The 8,152-nt window shown below is 36.5% G+C and overlaps 1 protein-coding gene across 1 annotated transcript in view; it reads left to right on the top strand.

Moving 5' to 3' along the window:
• Window positions 1–321: 321 nt before the first annotated feature.
• GYS2 (glycogen synthase 2) overlaps window positions 322–8,152 on the top strand; it is a 68,978-nt gene continuing 61,147 nt past the window's right edge. Inside the window, exon 1 of the mRNA XM_067010613.1 lies at window positions 322–400. The gene's annotated coding sequence lies outside the window, so the exon portion shown is untranslated. The remainder of the gene's footprint in view (window positions 401–8,152) is intronic.

Genomic DNA, 8,152 nt, shown 5'->3' with positions numbered 1-8,152 from the left:
TAGCTAAAAGCTTTCAGCAGCTCCTTGCAAAGAAGAAACTAGAAGTTAGTGTCGGAATTTTCATTTGTGTTTTGCTGCATAGATTACACTTAAGTGTTTAAACATTGTTCCTGTTACACATGACATAATGTGAGTTCAGTCATGCTTACCTAACCCTATGTCTTCATAAAATCCTAAATAATGAAATCCTCCAGAAACCGATATGCATTAAATATCTCAACCAGGTGAATGCTACCTGAATTGCACTTAAGCTTCTGCTATCCAGAGTAAGGAAACTAGGTGAGCGGTATTTCTCATAGAGTTTTATTTTATCAGGTCCAACTTCTGTATGCTGTATTGACTCCAGAGAAGGAATTATTTGCCCCAGAGGAGGATCAATCCCTTTCTCCTGACTTCTCAGGCAGGTTTAAGGAGGTGATTCTCCATGAGGATGTTTTTCAAAAGTATCATTTTGGCAAATAATTACCATCACTAAGGAGAGTAAAATCCCCATAACAATCTTCTGAATCTCTAAAAAAAAAAAAAAAAAATCAAAGGAGAAAGAAATTGATGCTTAGAAGAGATAATAACTTTCTCTTCCTGTTATTCTGCAAACAGCTCTGGCTCCTTACTGAAAGAGACAAAATTTTCATTTTAAATGATGTATTTCCATAGAGGTGAATTTCTAAAATTTTACACAATTAAGATAAAAATTCTTAATTTCATATGTACACTCACAGACTGGTACACATGTCCCAGCCTGTCCCAAAAGCTCCTGTGAGGTGATGAACTATGCCAGTTATGAAGCAATAGTTCACACAAACTTAAAAAGCCATTCTTTGTTATTTGTAGGATTCACTCAGTTTTCAAACATAGATTTTGTTCTCTTCTAGAAGTATTTGGATATCTTACAGTTCCTAATTAAGACTTGTATGATTTGAGATGAAACAAACTTTAATAACAACTTTCAAGGTCTTTTTCTATTTTTCCACAAGTGACCTTGTGAAAGTTGTATGCTGTATTCCCGAATCAAGGCCTAAATTTAAGGAGGTGCAAAGGTGAGATAATAAATGCTTTCTGAACAAACAGTATCTTTGGACTTCCATCCAGAAGTTGATTTGGTCTAAGATTGAAGGACTCAACATCAGTTTTTAATAGCAAACCTCTAACCTAGGGTCCCCATTTATTTACCCATCTCTCCCCTGAAGGTAAGAACTGCTAGGCTAATAGCCAAAGAGACCATAAATTGCTTTTAATTTTAACTCTTCCTTGGTTATTTTAGAAGACATTGCATGCTTATATTCTGATTATTCATTTTCTGAACCTACCTGAGCAGTATCTGTTTGTACTGCAGTTAGTTTATCTTCTCTGACTGGTTCACCCTCAGAAGTATGCAGTCCCTTACAAAAGAAGTACTATTTAGCTAATTATGATGTTATATGATATATTTCCAAGAATAAATATTTTCATGAATTATGGGATTTTCTGAAGTCAGGGGCATAAATCAATTCTGTTCACATTCGTTTGGTGGAAAATTAGTTCCATGTCTACATCTGGTCTCCAGAAAACTGGGAAATGTGTTTCAACCAGGTGGCCATATACCCAAGATGAATGGGAAAACCAGTTTGGTACACAATCTAAAAAGTAAGCATGCTTAAAGTTTTCTTTTATCCAAGAAATAAACATTTGGTTTTGCAAACCAAGCTAAAGTTCCAAGCTAAAGCTAGGTATTGTCTCAAAAAAAAAGAAAGAAAAAGAAAGAAAGAAAGAAAGAAAGATAGGAAGAAAGAAATAAAGAGAGAAAGAAAGAAAGAAAGAAAGAAAGAGGGAAAGGCTTTTAAAAAAAATCATAATAATGTTAACATGTCCTATGGATAGTACAGAGAGCATCATTATCTTTATCATTCACTTTCTTATTCATCTTTGATTTATTTATTCATGTGTGGTTTTAACTAGGCAGCTATACACATGTTTGGTGAAATACTGACTTCATTTAAAACACTTGCCTGGGATCACACATCCAAGAAAAGAACAACACCAAGAGCCAAGCCCATGCTCTTAATCACTAACAAATCAATATACTGAAGTATATATTTGCCTCCTACAATACTTACCTTCATTGCACTGTGTTAGAAAGACCTCTGAAAACAAATAACAGGACATATTTGCCTTGCATTGGCCAGCACATGGACTTAGAAAAAAAATCTCTTGGCATTTTCTTATACCGCTTTCCTCTTAACCTTCCAATCTAAATCAACACTAAAGAGTATTATCATATCAAGAGAGCAATTCCACAGTATTCCTTGGGAGCCATTCCCATGTTACAAGAACAACTTGTTTTCTAGTCCAAGTGCACATGGAATTGCCAGTCACATAAAGTAATACGACTTCTCCTCCAAGTGCAGTAATTGAGAAATAGCCTGGCACTGATCTTGGGAGAAATATGATGAAAAAGATACCTTTCAATATGAATATAATCTAACATTAAATTTTAAAATCCGATTTTCCTACAAAATTGCGTTTAAATAGGGCTGAGTGATGTCTATGACGGTGATGACTTTTCCTTATGATCTGAGACCACGGCCCCAGGATTTGTGTTTAATGAGAGCTTGTTTTTATGCCTGCTGCCCACAAAAATGGAGATTTATTAGGTTGACGAATATAGGTAAACCCAAAAATATGTGTTCTCAAGGGGACATCTGGTGAAACTTCTTGGTGTTAGAGTTAATTGGGGTCCCATGTGTGGCTGGTCTCATCAAGGTTGGGTGGGACTGATTCCCTGCTTCACCTAACTGCCCTGAGCATTGACTTAGAAGGTAAAATAGGCAACTACCGACAGCCACCCCTCCTGGCAGAAATCACTGTAGTACAACGGCCGTACTCATGTCCTTTTATTCAACAAAGAAATAAATATGACTACATCGACTGTTTTCATAACACTGTTTTGGAAGAAAATTAGTTTAACATCACATATGTAACTTGTTCTCCTTGTATAGATATGTATTTTATAAGTGTCTGCATATATATATATATATATATATATATATAAATAACTATACATACATATATATTTAGTATAAAATCACTGTGTAAAAAGATTTGGCCACATCTTACATCCTGATTTTGTTGGAGAATGTCATAAAAGTAAGCCTGTAACTCGATATTTCTAACCTCCACACCAGTGTCCCTTCATCCAAGTAGAGCTCTGAGAAAAGGGAGTCTCGGTGGCAACGAACCAATGGTTTCCTGAGTGGAGACCAGGGCAGAGGCGGATTCATAGCTCGAGCTGGCCTGACACGAGTCAACTTCATGCATCCTGATTGCAATCCCTGGAGTCGGAGCCAAATCAGGATTTGGCAGACACTGTACCAGGGACGTGCATGCATTCTCTTAACCAATCCTCGCAACAACCTCATGAGATCAGGATTATCACCCCCGTGTCACAGGCTAGTGAGTAGTTCAATTCTAACTGAGCCTGGCTCCAAAGCCCTTTTCTGAAACAATTTCACTATGCTACCTCTCCAGCAGTCTGCTAAACACACAGTATCATCAGGCTTTGGCTTCTGCTCTTGGCAGATTTTGTTCTCAACTCCACACACCTTTGCTCTGGATTCTGATTATTTTTTTAAATGATACGTTTTTTAAAAGTGGTCATATTGATTCTATTGAAGTATTTTTTTAAAATAAATTTATTTATTTATTTATTTATTTTTGGCTGTGCTGGGTCTTCGTTGCTGTGCGAGGGCTTTCTCCAGTTGCGGCGAGCGGGGGCCACTCTCCATCGCGGTGCGCGGGCCTCTCTTGTTGCGGAGCGCAGGCTCAGTAGTTGTGGCTCATGGGCTTAGTTGCTCCGCAGCACGTGGGACCTTCCCAGACCAGGGCTCGAACCCATGTCCCCTGCATTGGCAGGCAGATTCCCAACCACTGCGCCACCAGGGAAGCCCCTATTGAAGTTTTAATGAGAAAAAGGAGGAGGAGTATACATTGACGAAAGCATCACACAATTTGATTGAACTTCTCAGAGTGACTTCCTCTCTCCCCAGAGAGATATCATCTCTCTGCCTTCTCTCTTCCCCCAAATCCCATTCTTTCAGCTCTTCATCCACAGGGGCTAAAGCTACTCTTTTTAAAATAAAGCCAGGGAAGAGAGCGCAGCAAAACAGAAGCTCTATTCCAAAAACAAGTCCTGGGTGTCTGAGCAAGACTCCATTTATGCTGCCACTAAAATAATCTCAATGGTCAAAGTCAAAAATCTTCCTCATTATCATCAATGCAATGGGTGGGACTTGTCAACTTAGCTTACAAGGTTAATTTTAGAATAACTACTTCTTTCTTTGGCCATTTCCTGATCAGGAACTCCAAATGTGCACAGTAAAAAATTAAATCAGAAGCTTAAGATTCCTGTGTTTTTAGGGAGTCATTTACAGTTAACCTAAATGAGTAAAATAGCCCTGCAGAGAGTAAGGTAACTATGGTGACTGTTAAGAAGACAGATTTCTCCAGCTTCAGCTGATTGTTATTGTGAAGGTATGCAAATAGGATCTAGATTTTTCAGGAAAAAATAGAAACCCAAAGTTTTATATGAAATCTCCCTTTTTTGAGAAATCATTGCACCTCTTGTAAATATTAAGCACTATATGTACCAAGTAAAATTCAGCTGACCATATTGTGACCTCTGCTATCAAAGCTGAATTTTCTGGAGCTCTGTTTCTGCACCCTGCACTCCCTCTTCTTGGGAATCTTACTACTCCTGTGGCCTCAGTTACCAGCTATGTCTCAGATCTCTCCTCTGAGGTTCTGAGTAGGGAGAATATCTAACCTTCTACTGGACATCTGGCTGGTATCTCAAACTCACCATGTCTAAAATTGATGTTGTTACCTAACCTCTCAAGTAAATCTATTCTTCCACGCAGTGTTTCTGATTTTAGTACACTGCATGAACATCTGCCTAGGTGCCCAAACTAGGTACCAAACTACTCTTCTCCACACCCAATCAACTCCAAATTCTCCACACCCAATCAACTCCAGGTCCTGTAAAGTCTTTTTTTTTGCCAATTGTATTTATTTATTTATTTATATTGAAGTATAGTTGATTTGCAATGTTGTGTTAGTTTCTGGTATACAACACAGTGATTCAGTTATATATATATGTATATATTCTTTCCCAGATTCTTTTCCTCTATATATTATTACAAAATATTAATTATACAATACAATAGGTCCTTGTTGGTTATCTATTTTACATATAGTAGTATGTATATGTTAATCCCAAACTCCCAATTTATCCCTCCCCCAACTTTTCCCCCACTTTCCCCTTTGGTAACGGTATATTTGTTTTCTATGTCTGTGGGTCTGTTTCTGTTTTGTAAATAAATTCATTTGTATCTTTTTGTTTTTTTAGATTCCATATATAAGCCATATCATATGATATCTGTCTCTCTCTCTCTGGCTTACTTCACTTAGTGTGATAATCTCCAGTTTTATCCATATTGCTGTAAACGGCATTATTTCATTCTTTTTTATGGATGAGTAATACTCCATTGTATATATGTACCACATCTTCTTTGTCAACTCTTAAACACGTCTCACTACCCACTTCTCTCTAATCCCATTGCTATCACTCTAATGCAAATTGACACCATCTCTTGCATAGATTACATCAGAGTCACTTTTTTTTTTTTAACTGAGGTTGGGTTTTATAGCCAGCATGTAAGTGGAAAAATCTTGGTCAAAATGTATGTGTCAACCCTCAGGCACATTCACAGTGAGATACTCAGACTATGGAAAGACCAATTGTAGAAAATGCAGTCCTCTAGTTCCTTCTCATTCTAAGGCATCCTCTCTTCTCACTGAGTGGATCCTCTCAAGCTATTTAAATTGTTCTCTCTTGTTCTAGCTTCTCTTTGTCTAGCAGATATAATTTAATTTTCAGAACTTAAATGTTCATATGAGGCATATCCAAAAACTGTAAACACATCATCTTTAGTCTCATCCCTTCTTTCTCATGGTTGAGTAATATTCCATTGGGCCTATGTATACCACATTTTCTTTATCTATTCATCCATCAGTGGATACTAAGGTTGTTTCCACAACTTGGCTCTTGTAAATAATGTTCCAATGAACATGGAGGTACAGTTATCTTTTCCATTTAGCATTGCTATTTCCTTCAGATAAATACCCAGAAGTGCAATTGCTGAATCATATGGTAGTTTTATTTTTAACTTTTTAGATTGTTTTCCATAGTGACTGCATCAATTTAGTGTACAAAGATTCTCTTTTCTCCACATCCTCACCAACACTGGTTATCACCACTTGTTTATTTTTGCTTTTGCTGCTTTTGCTTTTGTTGTTAAATCCAAAAAAAAACGTTGCCAAGACTGATGTCAAGAAGTTTGTTTCCTATATTTTCTTCTAGGAGTTTTATGGTTTCAGATCTTACGTTTAATCTTTAATCCTTTTTGAGTTAATTTTTGTGTATGATATGAGAGTGGCTTCGTTTCATTCTTTTGCATGTGGCTGTCCAGTTTTCTCAACACAATTCATTAACAAAACTGTCCTATCCCCATTGTATATTCTTGGTTTCTTTGTCATAAATTAATTGACCATATCAGTGTGCATTTATTTCTGGGCTCTCTATTCTGTTCCATTGATCTATGTGTCTGTTTTATGCCAATACCATACGTTTTTATTACTATAGCTTTGTAACATAGTTTGAAATCAAAACGTGTGAGCCTCCTGGTTTGCTCTTTCTCAAGATTTCTTTGGCTGTTTGGGGTCTTTTGTGGTTCCATTCAAATTTTAGGATTGTTTGTTCTATTTCTGTGAAAATGCCATTAGAGTTTTGATAGGGATTACATTGAATCTGTAGATTGCTTTGGATAGTATGGACATTTTAACAATTTTAATTCTTCCAATCCATGAACACAGACTATTTTTCCATTTCTTTGCATCTTCTTCAATTTCTTTCATTAATATCTTACAGTTTTCAGTGTATATGTCTCTTACCTCCTTGGTTAAATTGGTTCCTAGTATTTTATTCTTTATATTGATTTTTTTATCCTTTAGCTTTACTGAATTCATTTATTAGTTCTAACAGTCTTTTGGTGGGGATTTTAGGATTTTCTATATATAATGTCATGTCATCTGCAAATAGTGACAGTTTTACTTCTTTTCTGATTTCCTCTTATTTCTTTTTCTTGGGAGATCATTCTCTATATCTAGTTGTGTTAATTCTATCATTACATGTATTTAATTCATCACTCTCAAAGTCCTGTACTTACTTGTTTCATAGTGACTTTCCCTGCTAGAATGTAAACTTCACGAAGTCAAGAATTCTGATCACAGTACCTGACATACTGCATTTAATTCTCCATTTTAATCTTGTTTCTGTAGTCACAACAACAACCCATGCATAATACACTACAGACAATGGACAAGTGAGAGCATAGAAATGAACTATATAGGGAAAGGCATTCTCTTTACCTTAAGAAGAAAAAGATCAAATGTTAATAACATGTTCATTGCTGCTCTTATGGCATTGAGAAGAAAACCAGAGATTATCTATGGAAGGGATAAAGTCTTACATTCTAGAATTTGTGACTGATAGGCAGGCTTCAAAACCTCAGATTCCATTCCTCCTCTCTTGCCCTTCTCAATATTCCATTTTCCATAGAACAAACTGAGAAATCTTTTCAGAGCATAAATAAGGTCACATGACTACCCTGCATAAACCCATTCAATGACTTTCCAATGTAACCAGGATAAAATGCAAGTTCTCAAACAGCTTTTCTATGATTTGTTCTCTGCTTTTGTCTCTGACTTTCTCCCCTCCAGACTTCTTATTCATTTTGCTCTGGGCCCTAAGCACATTGGTCTTTCTGTTCCTGTGTGAGTTAAAGGCATTTCTCTCTCCTCTCCCAGATCTTCAAGTGTTGCCTCTTTTTCATTATTTCTGTCTCAGTTCAAATAATACTTCCTCAGAGTCATCTTTCTTACCCTCCCCAGCTAAAGCACCCATTTCTGTCAAGTAGCTTTCTCTACCAATGTGGTTTTTCTTCTTCAGAAACTTAGCTGCTCCGGAAATAATATAATTTTGTTTATTGGCTTACATGGTTAATGTCTACCTGTTCACACAAGGGCAGCAACTTGTCTACTGATTATTGAAAATAACTTC

Source organism: Kogia breviceps, chromosome 12 (genome assembly GCF_026419965.1).
Source record: "Kogia breviceps isolate mKogBre1 chromosome 12, mKogBre1 haplotype 1, whole genome shotgun sequence".
NCBI classification, from domain to species: Eukaryota; Metazoa; Chordata; class Mammalia; order Artiodactyla; family Physeteridae; genus Kogia; species Kogia breviceps.
This window is presented reverse-complemented; position numbering and strand designations above follow the sequence as displayed.